This window comes from Pseudorca crassidens, chromosome 4 (assembly GCF_039906515.1).
Source record: "Pseudorca crassidens isolate mPseCra1 chromosome 4, mPseCra1.hap1, whole genome shotgun sequence".
Classification (NCBI taxonomy): Eukaryota; Metazoa; Chordata; class Mammalia; order Artiodactyla; family Delphinidae; genus Pseudorca; species Pseudorca crassidens.
The window spans coordinates 131,294,321-131,303,802 of record NC_090299.1 but is presented as its reverse complement, the minus strand read 5'-3'; the positions used below and the strand labels follow the sequence as shown (position 1 = coordinate 131,303,802).

The 9,482-nt window shown below is 42.4% G+C and overlaps 1 pseudogene; it reads left to right on the top strand.

The window, feature by feature from the left end:
• Positions 1–268: 268 nt before the first annotated feature.
• On the top strand, positions 269–2,313 carry LOC137223049 (centrosomal protein of 72 kDa-like; annotated as a pseudogene).
• Positions 2,314–9,482: the final 7,169 nt, after the last annotated feature.

The following is a 9,482-nucleotide window of genomic DNA, read 5'->3' as shown; positions in this document are numbered from 1 at the left end:
AACTTACATGCATCAATCATTAGCTGTCACTCTAAAGACAAGGAACCAAACTAAAATATGAAACCAAAATTAAGTTAGAAGTAAAAATAATTAATCTGATATTTCTTTGGCCCCAAGTATGATAAACTTGCTACATTTGTTTAGAAAACTGGTAATAAAAATCACTATTTAATAACAAACAGAGGCCCAGAACATTCCAATAAGTTAATTATTTGCTAAGAGGCGCAGCAGCGGGCAGGTGCGCACCATTTGATTTCGGTCATGATCTATTCCTGGAATTTACCAAGAAAAGATGACTCACCTAGGAAATTCTTTGGTGAGCTTAACAGGTCTCAAATCTCTAGATCTCTCACGAAACTCCTTGGTTAGTCTGGAGGGTATCGAGGTCCTGACTCTCCGGAGAGCCTCACCCTCTGCTACCAGCGTATCTCCTCCCCGGTGGAAGTGTTCCGCCTCTGCTGCTTGACTTCCGGCTGAACCCGGCGGTGAAGAGCGAGTCTGACTCCCGCCTCTTCGTCGTGCGCATGCGCCCGGGGATAGGCTGCGCGGGAGCGAGGCTGGGGGCGGGGGTTGGTGCTGGACGACCGCCCTGTGAGGGAGGAGCGAGCAGTAAGCGTCCCGGCTGCATTTTACTTCGATGAGGAATCAATGGCCTCAAAGCAGAGCTTCCCAGCCGTTTTCAGCGTCGAAAGACCGCGCCACTCCAGAGCCAAGTGCACTGCCCCCTCGGCCAAGAAGTGCTCGGTCATGGACGCAGATGACGAGGTGGTCCTGAACCTCATTGCCAAGTGCAAGCGGGACTTGAGCAACCCTCCGGGGAGTGCGAGCTCCAGCTGGAAGGAGTGAGAGGCCGGCTTCCAGAGCTCCCAAGAATCGCAGCCCCTGCCGAGTCCTCAGGCAGTACAGCACCAGTGTGGGGACTCCCGGTGGCAGGGCCCCCGAGAAGAAGAGGAGCGTGCGGGCGTGCGAGGGCCGTTTGTGCAGAGCCGGGGCTGCAGGACAGCGAGTTGGCGAGCGTCCCCCTCTCCCGCCCCCCCCAGCTCTTCGCCCCTCCCTCAGCCTCCACCGACCTTGAGGACGCAGTCCCTTCTTTGGAGTCGAATTTGTTGACCCAAAAGGTGTTACATCCCTTGCCCGCTCCCAAAAAAGTACAGGAAGTGAAGGATGCCAGGCGGGAGGTTCCGGGTGCCTTCAGACCAGTAGTGTCTGAGCTGCCTGAAGGAGGGTCTGAGCCGGAGGAATGGTTTGGAGGGCTGGAGCGAGGCGCCCTGGCCCACGGTGGAGCTCGTTGGAGCGTGAGAGCAGAGGCCCCCCCCCCCCCCCCCCCCCCCCCCGGTGTGAGCGAGGTGTGTCCCAACCTGTACCCGGCTGCGCCGCCCGCCCGTGAAGAAGGCCGCCCTGGAGGTGAGGCTCCTGGCAGCCCTCCTCAACCTGATGGGCAGGTACTGGAGTGGCTGCCGGCCCCTGCACAGCGACGAAGTGTTCCTCGCCCAGGCAAGACACGTGTTGCCATCTGTTCAAGAATTTACAGCCAATCCAACGCCCAAGTTGCCAGTGGAGAAAACTGGACCCAGAGGGGTTAAAAGACCTATTTAAGGCCACATAGTAACTTAATGGCCAAGCAGGCTCTGGAAGCTGGTCTCCTAATTCCTAATTCAAAACGTTCTGGTTTATCAGAGTTTATCAAATCATTAGCTCGTTTTCTAGTCCTAACTATCCAGTTTCCTCATCCCTCTCTGTCCCATGGAGTTGTTATATCACTTAGGGCAAAGGGCAGCAAACTATAGGCCACCTGCCAAATCCAGCCCACCACCTGTTTTGTAAATAAAGCTTTATTGGAACACAGCCAACCACCACCTCCTGCCCACTCCCCCCCCAAATCTACAGCCACTCAGGACTGTTCAACAGTTGTGAATGAAGAAATTCGCTACCTGACTCTGGAAAAGAAATCTTTGCACAGTCACCTTGCTGAGCTACAGCAGCAGTATGGCGTGATAATGAGTGAGGTGGTATAGGAACTCGCTGACACTGGGAAGAAGATGGATTGCCCGAGGCAGCATCTCGACAGGCCTCTGGAGGACAGCAGGAGCTGGAAGTCTCTTCTGTTCCGCATGAAGAAAGAAGCGAGAAATGCCGACACTCCAGTTGTTGAACTTGCAGATCACTGGACTTCAAACAAGCGTGAAGAGCCTCTCTGGCAAGATGGTGGAACTAAAGCAGCCTCTGGAGCGCTACAGGATCCGGGAGCTCACCCAGCTGCTGCAGGAGAGCCACACGTTTGCAAGCCAGGCCTGGGCAGCGACTGATGGGTGACACCGTGCCGCAGCCCCACAGACACCCCCAGAGTTCCTGGTGAGTGTGGTTCTGAGTCAGAGCACCTGTGACATCAGCACTACTTGTCCCATCACACTGACAAGGTGATGCCCTCATCATTCCTTAACAGTAAGTGCAGCAATAGATCGCATCTATATATACATTTATTTCCCTTTCCCCAAAAAAACTTAGTGCGAACTAGTAGCGTATTATCCCTTTCAAGTTTGAGTTATGTGTGTTTCCTTTGTTGTTTGGCTTGGTTTGGGGAACAGAGAGAGAGTTAACAAAAGCATCTCCAGGTGCAGGGCGAGCACCTCCCGGGACTGCCTGGGGCCACCACTGGCGGCACTCTCCACGTGGCTGTGGACAAAGGCCACACACCTGAGCCAGGGGATTTCAGAGCGTTCAGTAGTCAATCAGTGCAGGGAAGCTATTCAGGGTCAGAGTTCTAAGGACATTCTAGCCTCGTGGTGACGTCACACTACAGCTGAGTTGTCAACCTGTGCCGTATGGAACAAGTGACGATGGTGTCCCCATCTGGGGGGGCGGGCAGGTTGGGGTGTGCCAGCTTGTGCAGGAACACCGCAGGGAGAAGAGAGCCCACTGCATCCTCCGGGCAGGGCCAGCACCAGCGGCCTTCCCTGTAAAGGACCAGGCAGTGACTGTTACAGGTTTTGGGGCCATGGTGTCTGTGACCCATCTTCTCCCCACCACCAACGTAGCTGCAAAAGCAGCTACAGACGATGAGAAGGGCACAGTGGGACCATGTGCCCTTACAACTTGGTTCATGACACCAGTGACTGAGCAGGCCCAGGGCTTGGGTGTGTGAGCCTCTGTCCACTTGGCACTTGGACACCTCAGCCTGCCCTGAGCTCTCAGCCACTGGACGTGGGCTTGGAGCAGCACAGACAGGAAGTGATGCTCTTCCTGACTGTAATTGTCTTCTGCCTCAAACCTTAAGACTGAGGATATTCAAGATTTAAAAATACTCCAGTATAAATATAGATATCTTCTTATAATACTTTAAACTTAAATAATTTGAACTTCAATTTTGGTGAACTGACCACTGCCTAGTTGCTTATCCTATAGCGTTACATACTGGTAGAATAAGTATCGTGCTGTGAAAAAAAATTGTTTAGAAACAATTGGACATAGAAAAATTTTTAAACTGAAACTAGTAATTTAAATGATCATATTTAACATACAGAAACATTACTACAGATTTTGACAGCATTAAATAATCATATCTATTCCAGGCATATATGGAAATACTAACATTTCTACAGCCAGACTCTGCAGGTAAAGGAGAACATAATTCTGAGATATATTTCCACCCAAAAAATGTTTTCTAATATTCAACTCAAAAAGAGATGCCAACAACTAAGAAGGTGAATGTTTTCACCCTCCTGAACAGATATTGTTATATGAATATCTTATATTATCTACCTGAGAGACTAGCATGTCCAGAGTAAATGATTCATTTTACTTAGAGTATATCAGGATTAAAATGTTTACACTGAACACCTGGAATATTTACTAAAATTAATCTTATTAAGGTAAAACTTAAAAAATTACTCTGGAACATTTTCACTTCTTACACTCAACAAACAGATGAAAGCAGTCACAGAATCATGTTAAATTTATAATAATTCACATATAATGTAGATTAAATTATCAAAGAAAAGACTCAGCTGACATCTTCAAAGATTTTAGCAGGTTTAACAAATTTCTATTCTGCCACATACTGATAGCAGTAGGCATATTTCTTGACATCATTCAATCTATTTTAAAAAATTAATTGATTAGAGACATAATTTGTAAAGCAAGGTAACCAAATTACAGAGTTCTAATATTGGCTTTGCAGAATTTCTTAAGAAAAGATACACAAGAATTGCTCAGCTACCTGTGAATAATTAAATCTCCTTTTCTTTTTTTTTTTTTTCTTTGCGGTACGCGGGCCTCTGTTGTGGCCTCTCGCGTTGAGGAGCACAGACTCCGGACGCGCAGGCTCAGCGGCCATGGCTCACGGGCCCAGCCGCTCCGCGGCATGTGGGATCGTCCCGGACCGGGGCACGAACCCGTGTCCTCTGCATCGGCAGGCGGACCCTCAACCACTGCGCCACCAGGGAAGCCCGCCAACACTTATTCTTATCTGTCTTTTTGATTATAACCATGCTAGTGAGTGTGAAATAGTATCTCTGTCATTTTGATTTGCTTTTCCCTGACGGCTAATGATATTGAACATCTTTCCGTGTGATTATTGGTCATTTGTATTTCATCTTTGGAGAAATGTATATTCATAGTCTTTGCCCTTTTTAAAGTTGGGTTGTTTGTCCTTTTATTATTGAATTGCTATCTCATCCACTTTTATGGATTCATTTACATTTTTATTCTTAAAATTCTGAAAATATATGTTTTGAGTCCGGATTTTTTATCTTCCCTAGACCCACCACAAATGCAATATGATCTCCAAATCTGCTCATCTTTCTGAGCTCTGATTTCATTGAAAGTTCTCACTATCCATTTGGAAACCTGGGTGTTATTCTTTTCATCTCCCTTTCCCTCTAAATCCAAATAACTACTATTGTTTTTTTATCTCCTAAAAAACTAGAATTTTTATTTCTATGCCAGCTTTGTCCAGATCACCATCAAAAAATTTTCCCTGAGTATCTGTAACAGCCTCTTAGCTGATTTTTTTAAAAGCTCTATTTCATTCTTTGTACTTCAGTGCATATTTTAAAACATAAATCCTTCTAGTAGTTTACTTTCACTCTTAGGATAAAATTCAAATTCCTTAACATGGATTCTATAAAGAGCATAACTTCCTAATAACTAGAGCTATCAACAATGTATTGGATCAACTTAAAATGTATAAAGTTCCTTGTCACTGGAAACATCTAGATAGAGGGTGAAAACTGATCATCTTTTAAGGGTGATGTGAAGAGTATTCATGCTTTGAATAGAAAGTAAAAATCAATGTCTACTAAAGCTCCTTACCATTATAAGATGCTATGATTCTAATTCATAGGTATTGTACACGGTAATAAGCAAAAGTTTTGATTAATTAGAAAGTCTTATGTAAATACAAATATAAGTAAATGATTTTATAGTTGTAAAGAAAGAGTCATAAAGGCACTGTCATTTTATCCAGAAGTCTATCATCTTTAAAAGTTTCTTTTTTCCTCAACAGTCTAAGATTTTTTCTTTGTCTTTTTCAATGTCTTATCTTTTATGTGTCAAGATTTGATTTTCTTTGAAGTTATCCTAGTTGGGCACTATAGTACTTCATGAATCTGTGACTTGGTGTCATACCATTTTGGAAAATTTTCACTATTATCTCTTCACATATTGCTTTTGCTTCATTCCCTATTACCTCTCCATCTGGGAATACAATTTCATGTACTTTAGATCTTTTCACTATATTTTATATATATATAAAAATATTTTTTTCTGTGATTTCTCATCTTTTTTTTCTTCTTGTACTTCAGTCAGGAATTTTTTTTCTGATTTATTTTCTAATCTCTTCAGCTGTTAATCCCATCTATAGATGTCTTAATTGCTGTTATTATAATTTTCAGTTCCAGAACTTCCATTCGGTTCTTCTCTAACATTTTCAGTTCTCCTGAAATCATTCATACTATCAGCAAAGTTATTGAACATACTAATCACGGTAGTTTAAAAGTCCCTGTCCGATTCCTTCATGATCTAGATCTGTAGGTTGTGTTTCTTCTATTTGAATATATATACATTTTTGCTTGGTTTTTGATCATTTGGTTTTGGTTTTTGGTATGCCTGGCCATTTTTTATTAAATTCAGGACATTGTGTGCGAAAAATTTTAGACCTACTTTCAGGCTTTAAACGGTGTTACTTCCAGAGGATTTATTTTCTTCTAGTTGAAAGGACAGGGGCAGATAATGTAATCCAGCCTGGGATTGAGTTGATTAGAAGGGCTTGAATCTTCATGAGAGTCATTTGGTTTCTGATTCACTCTTATTCCTAAGATGAAACCCATTTGGGGTTCCAGCTGACATCCTGGGCTATTTTGTCTGCTTTTTATTGTGCCTGACTTCAATTTCATCCCTCAGCCCCATAAAACTCCTAGAACACTTGCTCAGTGTCTTCATTTTAGGAGTTGGAAAATGTCTCAAGGAAAAGTGAAATTAAATGTTGGGCTCACCTCTCTGCACACGCCTTCTTTCCAGAATCTTGGCCCCTCAGTCCTGCTGCCCTATTAGCTCTCTGATGCCTTCAAATGGATATTCCTAACGGCGTATCTGATTTTATAATTGTTTTCCGTGGGAGGATTGGTCTGCACAAAGCTATTCCAGGTAGTGAAAAAATACAGGTCATTTCCGTATCCTGTTTGTTGAATTTCTTTTTTAATTCTTTGGGTTGAAATGGTGTCCTTGACCTTTCCTAGTACCAGAAACATCTGAGGAAGGAAAATAGAAATAAAAGAAAGAAGGAATATTTATTGAATTTCTGTTACGTGATGAGTGGTGTGCTAAAAGCATTGCATATTTGAGATAAATTTTTTTACATACTTCACATTTTATTATCTATTTTGTGAAATTGTGGATAACTGAATTATACCTCTGTGTATTTACTGTTAAGATTTTTTACCTACAGGACAGGCCCAAGAATCCTTAGTTTATTTTCATGATACATAAAAGAGGCTGTTTAAATATTAGGAAACATAAATCGAAATCCATCCTTTTATCCTAAGCAAGAAAGTCTAGTTTTTTATTACTTGAGGAATTTTTGTAGGTACAACCTTTCAGAAAATCACAGTAATCATTTGTGAACCATGAGGGATAGCTGCTTTGCTCCATTTCTGTACAATGAGATTTAATCTGAATACTAAAAGAAAAATAATACTTTACTCCAACTCCAATATATCAAACAGAATTACCTTTAACATTATAAAATGAGTCATATAGTAGTCACCCAGGTGATATGTATGATTCCCTCTTTACATTTCCTTACCTAAAATTCAAAACTCTCTCTGTAAAGAATATTATTTAATGTTCCAGTTGGGGGATATTTCTTTACGCTTACACAATTTTATAAGGGTTAAGAATCTCATGTTTATACTACAGAGTTTGCATGTTTGGTTTAATGTCAGGAAGCTTTTTGTGGGTTTATTTTACAGTCTCTTACTTCCAAATCTAACGTCAAAACTACCTGCAGCAACAGGAGACAATTTTCATTTCTTTCACTAGGCTGTTGAAACGTGGCCTGGTTCCAGTTATTCATGTCACATAGTCCCAAGGTAACTTCACAGACTACATTCTTCACTGAGTAAAAGTCACCCCATCAAGAAAAAAAATTTCCTTGTGGGACTTCCCCAGTGGTCCAGCGGTTGGGACTCCACACTTCCACTGCAGGGAGCGTGGGTTGGATCCCTGGTCTGGGAATTAAGATCCTGCATGCCGGGCGGCGAGGCCAAAAAAAAAAAAAAATTTCCTTGGTATTTTATTGAAAGTATTGACTAACTCCTTCTAGCTCTCCAGTAAATTTAATATTACATCAAACACTTCCTGGTAAGAAAGGAAGCAGAAAAGAAATTTTAGCTTTTGTTCTCAGGAAAGATGCTTTTGGGACTGCCATCTAATGCCCTGTGTTAAACCTGCAGCCACAGGAAAGTCTGTCTAGGTGAGCAATCAGAGGGGAAGAAGGTGATGTGGGCTGCAGGTAGGCAATAGCCTCAAGAAAATCTCCCAATTGTAAGGATCTTATCTTTACATCTTGGAAAGTAACTGAGGACACACTCCTCTGCTTTTTTTTGTTACCCACAGACTAGCTCAGGAAGTGGGAGCTAAGGAAAGGGGCTGGAATGAACTGAATGGTTCTCCAGGCTTTCCTAGATGCCTCGTCTGTCAGAAGAAGGCAAGGTTAACCCAGACCATGCAGGTCCTTATACTGTCAGTTTTTTAGGTACAAGGCCAAGGTTGGGGGGCTGGAGGTGTAGTGTGATTGATCTGGGAGGCTTAGGGAAAAGTTCTTCTGGAAATGGTTAATGTGGGGGGAGGAGGAATGTCTGGGGTGGAGGTAGAAGTAGGCAAGGGAGACCTCAGCAAGCCCAGAACAATCTTTCTTCTCCGCGAACAGTAAGACACAGGAATTCTGTGATTTTTCTCATCCCCTGCTGGGTCATAAATGCTAATGGCCAGAGCCACCAACTGCTTACCAGTGCCTAGAACAGAATCGCTGAATTCATTGGTCCCCATTTCTAGGTATTCTTGAATATGAATTTTGTAACAGAATCTCGAAAAATGTGGAACATTAATTATAGGGAAATATAGATTAAATATAAATTGTGTGGTCTCAGCTTGGCTGAAGCTGTGTTCATCTCAGGATGCAGACATATCTGGAGGAGATGGCCTACAATCTTCAGGAAGGATTGAGAAGTCTCCTGGGAAAGGGTTTATTTTATTATATTAAAAAAATTTATTTTATATTGGAGTCTAGTTGATTAACAATGTTGTATTAGTTTCAGGTGTACAGCAAAGTGATTCAGTTATACATATACATGTATCTATACTCTTTCAAATTCTTTTCCCATTTAGGTTATTACAGAGTATTGAGCAGAGTTCCCTGTGCTAAACAGTAGATGCCTTTTGATTATCTATTTTAAATATAGCTGTGTGTCCATGTCAATCCCAAGCTCGCAATCTATCTCTACCCCAAGCCCTGCCCCCACCTGGTAACCATAGTTCATTCTCTAAGCCTGTGAATCTGTTTCTGTTTTGTAAGTAAGTTTATTTGTATCATTTTTTAAGATTCCACATATAAGCGATATCATATGATATTTGTCTTTCTCTGTCTGACTTACTTCACGTAGTATGATAATCTCCAGGTCTATCCATGTTGCTGCAAATGGCATTATTTCATTCTTTTTAATGGCTGAGTAATATTCCATTGTATATATGTACCACACCTTCTTTACCCATTCATCTGTCAATGGGCATTTAGGTTGCTTCCATGTCTTGGCTATTGCAAACAGTGCTGCAATGAACATTGGGGTGCATGTATCTTTTCGAATTATGGTTTTCTCCAGATATATGCCCAGGACTGGGATTGCTGGATCATATGGTAGCTCTATTTTTAGTTTTTCAAGGAACCTCCGCACTGTTCTCCATAGTGGCTGCACCAATTTACATTCCCA